This window comes from Crinia signifera, chromosome 8 (assembly GCF_055691185.1).
Source record: "Crinia signifera chromosome 8, ASM5569118v1, whole genome shotgun sequence".
In the NCBI taxonomy this organism is placed as follows: Eukaryota; Metazoa; Chordata; class Amphibia; order Anura; family Myobatrachidae; genus Crinia; species Crinia signifera.
In genome coordinates, this window is record NC_139224.1 from 137,547,944 (window position 1) to 137,562,053 (window position 14,110).

Here is a 14,110-nt window from a genome sequence, read left to right on the forward strand (position 1 = left end):
ATACCATCTATTATCTTCTAGAATATGCTAAATAGATTCTGATTGGTTGCCCATAGCAACATCCCATGTGAAATAGAACTCCCATCTTACTAAATTCCCCGCTGCCTATCTAATAATACACACCCGGGCCCACGTGTTACATGTGCTGGGATTTACCTACAATGTACAGTACCTCTGGACCTGCTCAGTGTAGTGTGGTATACAATGGACTGAAGGGCATTATAATGTTACTCAGTGCCGTTGCGAGGCACCGGAGCACCCCAGGTGTGTGTGTGTGTGTGTGTGTGGGGGGGGGCGCTCCGGTGCTCACCCGCCCCCTGGCCGCTGTACATGAGGGGGGGTGCTGGAGTTTGCGGCAGCAGGCTGCCACGGCCCTCCAGTGGCCGGCGCCCTAGGCAAATGCCTAGAGCTGCCTAGTGGTGGCGCCGGCCCTGATGTTACATAATATAAACTGAAGAACTGTAATATGGCACAAAATGAAGTGTAAGCAGTACTGTATATCATAATATGAACTGGGGACAATGTATGGCATGATATGAACTGGGGACACTGTATGGCATGATATGAATTAGAAAAAGTGTGGAATAATGTGTACTGGCAGCTGTACAATGTGACTTCATGTGAACGAGGCCATTACAATGGGGCATAACATTAAATAGGGCACTACTATAGTTCAGAAAAGGAACTAGGGCACTATTATGGGGCATAGCATTAACAACGGCACTACTATAGTGCAGAAAAGGAAATAGGGCACTATTAACTAGGGCACTACTATAGTTCAGAAAAGGAACCAGTGCACTATTATGGGGCATAACATTAATTAGGACACTACTATAATTCAGAAAAGGAACTAGTGCACTTCTATGGGGCATAACATTAACTAGGGCACTATTATAGTTCAGAAAAGGAACTAGTGCACTTCTATGGGGCATAACATTAACTAGGGCACTATTATAGTTCAGAAAAGGAACTAGTGCACTTCTATGGGGCATAACATTAACTAGGGCACTATTATAGTTCAGAAAAGGAACTAGTGCACTACTATGGGGCATAACATTAACTAGGGCACTATTATAGTTCAGAAAAGGAACTACAGTAGGGCACTATTATGGAGCATAATATTAACTAGGGCACTAACATGGTTCAGAAAATGAACTAGGGTACTATTATGGGGTATATACATAACAACTGATGCAAAGTGGTGTCTCTATACAAGCACTGGGACAGGGGCCCCTTCAAAATGTTTCTATGGGGCCCACTAGTTTCAGGCTACGACTGAGGTTTGATGGATAGCTATACTCTAGCACAGTGTTCTTCAAACTAGTTCAAAACCGCTGACAGCTCAGAGACAGGTAATAATGAATACACCTGTGCATCAGCCAGGAGACTTGACCTGTGTGAACTGTTGTGCTGGGCAAACACTGACCAATATATTGGCTGTTCAATTGAACCACCCGTACACCCACTGCAGAAATTGGAGGTTGACAGCGCAACTGGAAAGACCCTTGTAAATGACCATCAAGTTATGACATCAGCCAAGACTGATCCGGCAGCATGTATGCAGAACACACTGCCCAATGCTACTGCAGATACATGACTGGTCTTCAGATAAATCTATAGGTGTGTACTCAGCCTGGGGGGATCCTGAGAACTGAGGGGTAGACAGAGCCGGCCTTATCTAATTTGATGCCCTAGGCAAGATTTTTGTTTGTGCCCCCTAGCAGATGATACCACCACCAAACTTAGTGTTTTAGACACCTCTCCGCCCCATCGTACCTCTCCATCCCAGTCACCTCTGTATCTCTCACTCCTTTCACCTCTCCAGGACCGTCACCCTTGCATCTCTCCATCTCCGTCACTCTGCATCTCTCACTCCCTCCACCTCTCCGTCCCCATCACCCTTGCATCTCACTGTCAGCGATGAACCTCTCCGTCCACCTGCACCTCGGCGCCCCCTGTTACCCCTGCACTTCTCCACCCCCCTTGTCACAGCTGCCAGCCCACATACACCCCAAACAGCTCTCTCCATACCCCTATACCCACCACACACACTACTCCCCCTGTCCACCCACATACACCCCATATGGCTCTACCCTTACATAACCTACTGCCCATGTCTTCCAACATGCAGACCATACACCTCTACTCCTAACGTACCTTACTCCCCCTATTTCCTACAAACACCCCATATACTGCTACCCCCAAACACATCCTGTATTTCAGTTCCTGTCCCCCAACATACACCCCATAACCCTCTATACCCACCACGCACCCTATTCCACCCACATACCCTAAAATCCTTTTCTCCCATATACCCTATTCCCCCTCTTCATCCCACATACAGTATGCTCCATGTTCCTCTCCTCCATTACACACCACCTACTGACCCAACATAACACCCATATACCGCTACCCCCCACACATCCTGCACTTCAGTCCCTGTTACCCAAAATACATCCCATAACCCTTTATCCCCACCAAAAATACCCTATTCCACCTTCATACACCCTATAATCCTTTACTACTCCCATATACACCCTAGCCCCCCTGTTCATTTCAAATACACCCCCCCCCCCCTCTCACATCCCACACCTGGGTGGTGACCTCTTTTATGCTTGTATGCAGGACCTCACACGGCAGCTGCATGGTCCCTCTTCTTGAAGGTAGTCATTGAAAATGACTTACCAGCGCATCTGGGGGACCCGGGCAGGATGTTGTTAGCTAACTGGCTGTCACTCTCTCCTTCCCGAAGGGTTACTTTCCTGGCGCTGCGGCGCAGGCTGGGCTTCTTCCTGCACTCCCGGTGCAGGCTGCCCAATCACAGAGCTCAGAAGTCAGCCGCCCGTCCCAGCCGCTGGCGCTGGAGATTCAGTGACGGCTGTCTTCTGAGCTCTGTGATTGGGCAGCCTGCGCCGGGAGCTGCCTGTCACAGGCGGGAGCAGTGCTGCGGATTGGACACAACAAAGTGCCGAACCATCACTCGTCGCCCTGCCGCATAACATCGCATTAGCCCACAGTGAACACCCGGTAAAGCTGCCGAAGTGCTGCCCCTAGGCATAGGCTGCTGCCCTAGGCAATTGCCTAGTATGCCTATGCCTAGGGCCGGCTCTGGGGGTAGATGTATGAAGCAGCGATAAGGGAGGAGAAGCGATAAAGTGCCTGGTACTTTATCTCCGGCAAATCAGATCCTCACTGTTAAGTTGCAGGCTGGGTTTATATAGGAACAGTCAGGAGCTGACTGGTGATAATGTACCAGGCACTTTATTACTTCTCCTCCCTTATCACTGCTTCATACATCTACCCCACAGTCTGAGAAGCACTACTCTAACATATAGTATATGTGTTGCTATATACATGTATATAAACAGAATACACAGACAAATAAGGCACTGCTTTATTAAATCTATCTATACAGTATATTCTAGGAAAGTAGTCATGCCCATAGAGGAGAAGCAGGTGGGAAGTGTTGGGGTGATGCTGGGCTTATTGTGTCATTAGGGCCCACACCTTTGTGGGGAATTTACTTTATTTTAGATTTCCTAGTATACATCTGGTATACAATATATTACATAGAACATTACTTTGTGTCTGGTATTCTAGTATACAATCTGAGCCCATTACTATATGTATGGTAGTCTAGTATACAATACAGAGCCCATTACTTCCTCCTAGTATTGTAGCATACAATACAAAACAATTACTATATCAGGGTTGCCGACCCTGGCAGAATTACCAGGAGTCTCCCAAAAATCGGGTCCCCCTCCCGGCCCCCCGGAAGGGTGGGCAACCCTCCCAGAATCAGCGGGACCCCCACTGAGCCCCCCGATCGCAGCATTTAAGTGTCGCAATCCGCGGGTCTCAGAGAAGGGGGCGGAGCTAAAACAACACACTTGTGTCATTTTAGCCCCCCCCTCCATGGAGATCAGTGATTTGGACTATTTCCCGTAATGGGGGAGGGGCTTAACGATGTCACAGTCAAGCCCCGCCCCCCGAACGGGTAATGAAAGTCTCCTCTCCGGGCTTCTCCCGGAGAGGAGCATTTGAAAGTCGGCAACCCTGTACTATATGTCTAGGAGGGATGCAGTTAGAATGCCGACGGTCAAAATCCCGACACCGGAATCCCGTCCACCAAAATTCCGACACATAAATTAGTGTGCCGAGCGAAGCGAACCCGCAAGAGGGGGGGGGGGGGGGTGATCCACGTCCCCACCATGTCAGGATTTCGGCGGTCGGGATTCTGGCAGCGGGATTTCATACCAATCCCGTCTGGTATTCTTGTATACAATACAGAACCCCTTACTTCCCGTGTGCTATTCTAGTATACAATACAGAAATCATTACTATATGCCTGGTAGTGTAGTATACAAGATTAGTGTACATAAGAGCCCATTGTCTGAAGCCTAACACGCATTATGGTTTGAGAAGTGTACCGTCCCTGTCAAACCCCCAACCTGCCACTGTCCTCAGAGCAGGTTGATTAAATGCAATACAGTTGTATTGCAGTAAAGTCCATTGCCTGGAGGCTTAATCTTATATACAACACAGTGCACGTTGCCTGGAGACTAATATTACAGTACATTGCCTGCAGGATAATATGTAATAGAGTGCCCACTGCCTGGAGGATAATATGCAATACAGTGCCCACTGCCTGGAGGATAATATTAAATACAGTGCTCATTGCCTGTAGGATAATATGCAATACAGTGCCCACTGCCTGGAGGATAATATGCAATACAGTGCCCACTGCCTGGAGGATAATATACTGTACAATACAGTGCCCACTGCCTGGAGGATAATATACTGTACAATACAGTGCCCGCTGCCTGTAGGATAATATACTGTATAATACAGTGCCCGCTGCCTGGATGATAATATGCAACACAGAGCTCACTGCTTGGAGTATAATATGGAATACAGAGCCCACTGTCTGGAGGCCAATATACAATACAGTGCTTATTGCCTGGACACTAATATTGGTACGTGCCCATTGCCTGGAGGTTGATATTGCCATACAGAGCACCCTGCATGCAGTCTAGCTTACAGTACGTAAACGTGGAATAGAGGTTTATGTTGGTTTCTGCAAGATGCATATGATTTATGTTATATGCAGCAAGTCCAATCACCAACTCTGACCCAATGCACGCGGGCCACACATCGGGTCAGAGAGGGGATGTCAAACACAATGCGATTTGGTACAATTTCACATGATTTCCCATCCCAATCCGTTGGAATCATGTAAAATTGAGCCAAAATTGCTTCTTTGTATGGGGCCACAGAGCAGGTTCATATACACGCCACATTTGCATAGGTGTAAGCATCTAAAAATGTGCATGGCTCTGCAGACATGCACAAATACGGTATTTCCCCTGCTATTTTTCTTTTTTTGAGGGGGGGGGGGGGGGGGGTGGGGGATTATTTACATTATTTCATTCAACTTTAAAGAAAACACCTAGAAAAAGAACAATGTGGTATATTCTCAGTTAATGGCAGAGAAGAATCACTGGGTCTAAGGTGTGTCCCACAATTAGCATTTGCAGTCTGTTCTCCTCAGTTATGTGAGACATACAGTAATACACACACAGAGCAATGTGCACTAATACCTGAGGGTCCATGCAGAGCGAACAGCAAAATGGAAGAAAATTATACCTAAAGTCAACACAGCAAAAATGTTGATTCAAGCAATAGGTCAACACAGAAAACATTGACACTTGGGGTGACATTCTATGGTTTGCGCTAAATGCGCATGTTTTTTTCGAGCACCTCATCGCCGCAAATCGCCCTTTTTCAAATCGCACTTTTCAGTAAAAGTTCGCATATTTAATATGATGCGCATTGGAGGCTGAAAAGTGCGAAGAGGGGCGATTTGCGGCGAAGTGGTGCGCTGTCTTTAGTCCTGAAAATGTGCGATTTTCATGTCTGAAAATCGCACGTTTGCAGGACAGCGCAAAGTAAATCAGGCTTTCTCGGCTCCTGATTGGCCAGAAATCATTCTGACTAGAGACGCAGAGGAGGAAACATCTCTGCGCCTGTCAAAGTCCTGCGAGCCGGGTACCAGATGGGAGCAGCGCTGTCACCGGAGAGGATGCCGAGGTCGTCGCCGGGGACCAGGTGAGTTGGATTTCCTTCCTTAGGTACCCCTGGGGACTACCTCGGATCCCGGACCCCGGATTCTGCAGCCCAGGATCCCCGGAACCCCAGGACCAGCCCCGGAACCAGGACCAAGGCCCCGGAACCGGACTCTTCTGCCCTGGAGCCCCGGAGGCCGGACCCAGGATCCAGGGACCGACCTACCGGCTCAAGGTAGGTAAGTATCAGTGTGTGTTTTGTGTGTATTAAACTTTTATTTTACAGTGTGTCAGTGTGTTTTTGGTAACTATTTTTTGTACTGCAGAACTACAAGTGCCAGGGGGCCCTTTAATGCCCCGCATGCTGGGACTTGTGGTTCTCCAAGTCCCAGCATGCGGGGTAGGCTTGCTGGGACTCATAGTTCGCCAGTACAAAACAATAGTTTTTATTCTTTTTTTTACACAAGCCATCAGCCCGATGCCCACCGCCCAGGGACATCGGGACAGCCCCGGACTATCAGCATGGGCTGGTAAGTCCTGGAGGGGGGGACCCCTTCATTTGGGGGGGGTCCCCACTTCCCCAGGAGCTTATATAATAAGTTTCCCCTGGCTGTGGCATTACCCTGCTGGCTGGTTGTGTCCGGTGCTGGTTCTTAAAATACGGGGGACCCCTAGTCATTTTGTCCCCCGTATTTTGGGAACCAGCGCCGAACCTTGAGCCTGGTGCTGGTTTCATGAAATCAAGGGGACCCCTATTTGTCGGGGACCCTGATTTTATGTCACCAGCACCGGCTCAGTGAGCCCGGGGCTGGTTATGCTCTGGCGGGGGACCCCGCGCTCGTTTTTTTTTTATTTTAACCCTTTGTTTTATTTTTTACAGCAGAACCCTGCACAGAACATTGCGATCTGTGCAGGGTTCTGGCTATTTCGCCAAACAGAACCTGGTCTGAAATAGTTGCGCTAATTAGACACCTAAAAAGTGCGATGTGCAAATGCGCATTGTATTAAATAAGCGATTTGTATACTTATCTGTACGAAAACATCTGGATGCGATAAAAATGCGAATTAATCTCGCACTTTTACTCAGCATACCTTAACGCACATAATATGCGATTTCAGTCCCTTAGCGCATCCCATTAAATTAGCGATTTAATGGAAAAATGCGATATCGCCATTTTGTGGTCTAATTAATGCCAAAAAACGCAAATCGCATCCCATAGAATGTCACCCATAAAAAGTGTTAATATCGATACCTGAGCCAGGTAGTGTACTGGCATGCTTCAGGCCAGGTGCCTCGTCACACTGTGCTCGGTACTTTAACGTTCCCAATCCGAGTCCACGGGGTTGGAAAAAAATATTTAAAAAATCATGTGAAACGTGTCATGTGTTCATGTCAATGTCGACCTCTTGCTTGTGTTGACATTTTGACCATGTCCACCATTTTGTATGTTGCCCATAATTGACAACTTATTGACTGTCGAGCCAGGAGCGGATTTATGAGTCAAGCCGCCCCTAGCCACAACTTTTTTGCCCCCCCCCCCCTTATTAGGCGTGAGGGGGGCTGGGGGAGAGATGGGGGTAGTTACAGGGAAAGAGAGGAGACAAGAGAAGAGAGAAAGAGAGAGGTCGGGAAGGTGGAGAAAGCACAGAAGAGATGAAAGTAAAATAGAGAAGAGGGCTGGGGAGACAGAAAGAGCGCGCAGGTGTTTGGAACACATATTACATATGTCCACCACTCCCCCCCCCTCCCCTTCAGTACAGACTTCACTGTGCCGCCCCCCTCTTCCCCTTCTGTATTGGTGGTACTACAGTGTACCTGAAAGCCATTGCAGCACAGGGTCGGCCGGGGTCGCACATGGTCGCCGGCTCCTTCACTGGCTCCGGCAGCTCAGCTTTTCTCCCTCTCACCAGTGCTGGCGGGGGAGGATGGAACGGTACGTAAGGTGCTGGAGGGAGGATCGCAGGACTGAAGTGACGACGCTGGAGTACAATGGGACCGTGGCTCACTGGATCTGGTAGGTCCCTCTCACCAGCGCCGGCGGGGGGAGCATGGGACGGTGGTGGCAGGAGCATGACTTCAGCTGCGGTGCTGGAGGGGGGAGAGCGAGACTGAGGAGGTGCCGCTGGGCAATGCCCTGCAGCAGGGTGAGCGTGGGACTGGGGCAGTGCTGGAGGGGAGGGGGGGTTGCAGGGGACTCAATATCCCCGTCTGCTGGAGGTCTTTCTCTCACTAGCCCCAGTGAGTGGAGCATGGGCTGGTGAGAGGGACTGCATCTGCGATGCTGAAGGAGGGAGCACGGGACTGCACTGCCCGCAGCGCGCATTATATTGGAAAAAAAACTTTAAAGGGTGCAAGGGAGGGATGGCCAGCTGCTGCTCATAACAGGTGCCGCCTCTTGGCCCGTGCCTCATCGGACCGTGCATCGGACTGAGGAGAGACGCAGAGATGTTTCATTGGCTCCTTTCTTGGCTCCTGATTGGCCGCTAGGCGGCCAATAGAACCATTTGGAGGAGAGGCGCGGAAGATGAAACATCTCTGCTTCTCTCCTCAGTCCGATCCGGGGAGCTGCCGGAATCGCCGGCATTTGGCAGAAGACCTGGACTACTTTGGAATGAAGAGGACAGATCTTCGCAGGAGGAGCTTGGTGAGTAGGATTTCCTTCCACAGGTCCCCCATGGATTTCTTCGGATCCAGGACCCCGGACTCTTCAGCCCTGGAGCCACGGACCAGCCCCAGAAACCAAGGCCCCGGACCCCGGACTCTGCAGCCCTGGACCCAGGAACCAAGGCACCAGACCCTGGAGCCCTGGACCACCGGACCCAGGGACCTACCGACGGGCTCGAGATAGGTAAGTATCAGTATGTGTGGGCTTTGGATGCATTAAAGTTTTATTTCTCTTTCAATGGTCCTGGTGACACAGCTCAACATTGGGATGTAGGAAGGTCCGTAGGAGCCAGGCACCTATCCTAAAGCTTTTGGAGGGTAGGCTCCTCCCTTCTGCATCACAGACTCCTCAGTTCATGTTAGGTGCCCACTGGATTGGGTGCTATTCTAAAGGGCTGCAGGAGCAGCCGAAGGATTAGAGTTAGTTAGGAGTTTTTATTTTATTAACTTTTACACTAGCTAGGTAGGCACAGTGTGAGGATTTCTCACTGAATCCTCACACTGACAGCGCAGCAGGAGCTGACAGAAGCGCGTCCTATCAGCTCACTGTGCACGGGGGAGATGCTGTCTGGTCTCCCTGTGCAGCGCTTACAGCTTCTATTAAGAAGCTGCCTGGGCTCCGGATCGATCTGAAACCGGCTTCATGCTAGGTGGGGATCATGGGGGACAGGCGCTCCGTGATGGCGGCGGCCATTTTCTGCGGAGCTTACACACTGAGCTCCTATATGAGAGGACAGCAGTGTGTTACAGGCATGTTCCAAGTGGTCCCCAGCAGAGGGGGAGACACTGGAACTTGGAGATTCTGCAGTGGGAGCGGCTGTCTGGGGGTGGTTGGCGCCAAAAGCCATGGACCCCGCAGAAGCAGGGACTTGGTCTCTTCCCTCACTCTGTTTTGGCACCATTCGGAACGCTTGCAGCGGAGCTGACCTGGCTGAAAGATCCTGGCAGAGTGATTGGATTTCCTGGGCATTGTTTTCCCCACTGTGAACGCTTCAGACAGATAAGTGACTGAGTACATTGGCTCTGTATAAAACGCCTGTACATTTTGTACTGTTACGGTGTTAATTTTACATCATGTCTGAGCAACAGTCTGTGGCTTTGGGGGAGGGAGCCCTTAATGCATTGAGCGCCTGCAGTGTTTGTACACTGAATTTTGTCCCTGAGAAGATGGCCAGGGGGGGGGGCTTGTGTATTACTTGCGCTGCTGTGAGACCCATGGGGAGTGAACCCAGAGGGTAGAGCAATCGGAACCTGCGTGGGCCAGTGCCCTGGGCAGGTCTGTGAATGCCTTAGTGCAATTGCTGGACAGGCAGAGTGATGTGTTGGTAGCTTTCCCGAGACCTATGTCATCATCTCAGCAGTCCTCTGGCTCCTTGACTCTGACCCAGGCAGATCCTGGCTTCTTACAGGTCATGCAGGATACTGCTAAGGGGATCAGCAGGTTTAATGATTTGTTAGACAAATTTGATGGTGATACTGTGGGGACCCCTAAAAGGTCTTATTCAGTGCCATTGCTTGTTGCTGAAGAGGAGGGAGAGTACACAGACATCCCCTGGGATCAGGGTGATGACTCTGAGGATTCCTCGGCCTCAGGGGTGGAGGATTTGATTACTGCTGTTAAACAGGCTTTGAACTTGTCTGTGGAGGATAAAACTCCTGCAAAAGGTGTTTTTAAAAGGCAGCGTAAGGAAACGGTTACCTTTCCTGCGGATGAAGGTTTACAGGATTTATTGGAAGGGGCTTGGAAAACGCCCGATAAAAGGCTGCAGATGCCTAAGAGATTTTTAAGTCTATACCCCATGCCTGAGGCTCATGCAGACCTCTGGGAAAAAGTTCCGGTGGTAGATGCTTCTGTGGCACGGCTTTCTAAAGCCACGGTGCTACCTGTCCAGGGGGGGGGGGCAGCCTTTAAGGACCCCGTAGACAAGAAGCTGGAAGGTAACCTCAAGGCAATATTTGAGGGGGTAGGCTACACTTTACGCCCTCTTATAGCATCAGCCTGGGTCTCTAAGGCCATGATTGTGTGGGCCAATGACCTGTGTACAATTTTACATGCTGATCCATGTGTGTTGCTGCTTGCTGAGAAGCTTAAAGCAGCTGCGGAGTATGTGCTTGAGGCTGAGTGTCCGTCAATGACAGGAGAGTGCTTTGGCTTAAAGCCTGGGAGGCGGATAATGATTTAAAAAAGCCCTTAGAGGCATTAGATTTTAAAGGAAAGCTGTTGTTTGGTTCAGAGCTGGAAGAAATTATTAAGCAGGCCACGGGAGGCAAAAGTACCTTCCTGCCGGCTCCTGCAGCTAAGCAGGCCTCAAGGTTTTCTGCTTTTAGGCCGTCCTTTTGGCCCTCCCCTAGAGGGGGTGCGTCCTTTCGAGGACAGTCTTTTAGGGGAAAGTTTCAGTCCTCCAGGGGCAAGGCCCCAAAGTCAAAGTTCGGTTCCTTTCATAAGAAACCAAGCACCAAAGGAGAGGACAAGCCCTCCGCATGATTACCTGGGGAATACCCCAGCGGTGGTCAAGGTGGGGGGGGGCGTCTGAGATGGTTCAGGGCTGCGTGGGCATTGTTGGACCGGATTCCTGGGTGCTAGACATTGTATCCCAGGGTTACAGAATTCCCTTCAAAGGTCTTCCTCCGAGAAGATTCATTCCTACACCACTGCCAAAGGAGTCGCAGCTCCGTGTTGCTCTATTGGCGGCGGCTCAATCTCTCTTAGAGAAAGGGGTGGTTATCCCGGTCCCTCGAGCGGAGTGGAAGAAAGGCTTTTATTCCACTCTGTTTTTGGTGCCCAAGCCAGACATGTCTTTCAGACCAATCTTAAATCTAAAGTCCTTGAATCTCCATCTGTGGGTAGACCATTTCAAGATGGAATCTCTACGGTCTGTGCTGCTAAGCCTGGACCAGGGAGAATTTTTGGCGTCCATGGATGTCCAGGACGCATATCTTCATGTGCCAATCCATCCGGAACATCAGGCTCTCTTGAGGTTTGTGATACTGTAGGAGATCTGCATTTGCAATTCCAGGCGTTGCCCTTTGGTCTGGCCACAGCACCAAGGGTATTCACCAAAATAATGTCAGTAATGGCGGCGGCCCTCTGACTGAGGGGAATCATTGTGATTCCGTATTTGGACGACCTGCTGTTCAAAGCAGAGTCGGCGGAAAAGTTGCAGAGTCACTTGGCAGAAGCCATCAGGTTTTTGCAGGCTCACGGTTGGCTTTTAAATTTACAAAAGTCTCAGTTGGTGCCGCCACCGAGACTCCAGTTCATGGGAGTTGTCCTGGATACCCATCTACATCGGGTATTCCTACCAGAGACAAAGGCCAGGGACCTGGCCTTCTTGGTGCGGGAGATCCTGGCGTCTCAGAGCCCATCGATTTGGAGGTGTCTCAAACTGTTGGGGAAAATGGTGGCGACTTTCGAGACGCTACAGTTCGCCAGGTTCCACTCTCGAGTGTTCCAGTGGAACATCCTGACATCTTGGTCAGGGAATACTCAGACCATGAAGTCAGAGCACATAGCGTTGTCTCCAGAGACACGGTCTTCCCTGCATTGGTGGATGGAGGTGGATTCCCTTCAGTGGGGTTGTTCTCTGCAGTCCTGGGACTGGCTGGTAGTCACTACCGACGCCAGTCTCAGGGACTGGGGGGCAGTGGTTTTGGACCTGCGCCTCCAGGGCTTATAGACCTCAGAGGAGTCTGCCTTGCCGATCAATATCCTGGAACTGCGGGCTGTGTGGAAAGTGATATCCCTGGCAGGAGAAAGATTGCAGTTTCTTTCTTTCAGGATTCAGACCGACAACGCCACGACTGTGGCGTACCTGAATCATCAGGGAGGCACACGCAGCAAGCTGGCCATGTGGGAGGTTTCCCGGATCTTCTTGTGGGCGGAACAGAATGTTCCAGCGTTGTCAACGATATTCATCCCGGGGGTGGAGAATATCGAGGCCGATTTCCTGAGCAGGGAGGAGCTGCTAGAAGGGGAATGGAGCCTGAACCCACAGGTGTTTCATCAGATTACACTGAAGTGGGGAACTCCGGAGGTGGACCTGATGGCATCGAGGTTAAATCATCAGGTGCCCAGGTTCTATGCCAGGACAAGAGATCCACTGGCCGAAGCAGTGGATGCAATGACTATTCCCTGGGAGGGGAATCTGCTTTATGCCTTTCCGCCGTTTCCAATGCTGGCGAGAGTATTGAAAAGAATCCAGTCCCAAGGAATTCCGGTGATTCTAGTAGCCCTGGATTGGCCAAAGAGGTCCTGGTACTCGAGGCTTCAGAGATTGTCTGTGGACTCGTGGCGTCTACCTCTGAGGTCAGATCTGTTAAACCAAGGGCCGTTCTTACACATGGATTCAGCTCGGCTAAATTTGACGGCTTGGCTATTGAAACCGCCATCTTGAAGAACAAGGGTTTCTCGGAGGCTGTGGTTAACACCATGGTAAAAGCTAGGAAGTCAGTGTCTTCAGCAAACTATTATAGGGTCTGGAAGACCTATATTAGGTGGTGTGATAGGCAGAAGTCGCATACATCGCGGCTTGCGACTTTCAAAATGGTTGGAGTTTTTGCAGGATGGTTTTTCGTCTGGGTTAAGCCTTCAATCACTCAAGGTACAGATATCGGCCTTGTCGATTTATTTCCAGAAAAGGATAGCTTTGCTACCAGAGGTGCAAACTTTCCTGCAAGGGGTTTCACGATTGAAACCTCCCTACAAGCAACCAGTGGCTCCATGGGATTTATCGCTGGTACTGGAGTGTCTTCAAAAGGCGCCCTTTGAGCTGCTGACCTTAAGTTCCTTATATGGAAACTTGTATTTTTGTTGGCTGTTGCGTCAGCAAAGAGAGTATCAGAGTTGGGAGCGTTGTCATGCAAGTCTCCTTTTCTTATTTTTCATGTTGACAGGGCTGTTCTTTGAACAGTACCCCAATTTTTGCCAAAAGTAGTCTCTGCTTTTCATCTTAATCAGGAGATAGTTCTGCCTGTGTTTCAACCCCCAAAGGGTTCAAGAAAATGGGACAAATTGAGGAATTTGGATGTTGTGCGCACCTTGCGCATTTATGTGGACAGGGTGAAGGGTGTCAGGAAGACTGACACTTCGCTAGTCTTGTATGATGTGCACAAGATTGGTTGGCCTGCCTCTAAGCAGACCATTGCTAGGTGGTTGCGTTCTGTCATTGCCTTTGCATATACTAAGGTTGGTAGGCCTGTGCCGGCCAGAATTAATGCGCATACCACCAGGTCGGTCGCCACCTCTTGGGCGGTTCGACATGGGGCCACAGCTGAGCAGGTTTGCAGGGCCGCCACTTGGTCATCTGTTCACACTTTTGCCAAATTCTATAGGTTCCATGAGTTTGCGTCGGAGGACGCATCATTTGGGCGAGCAGTGATG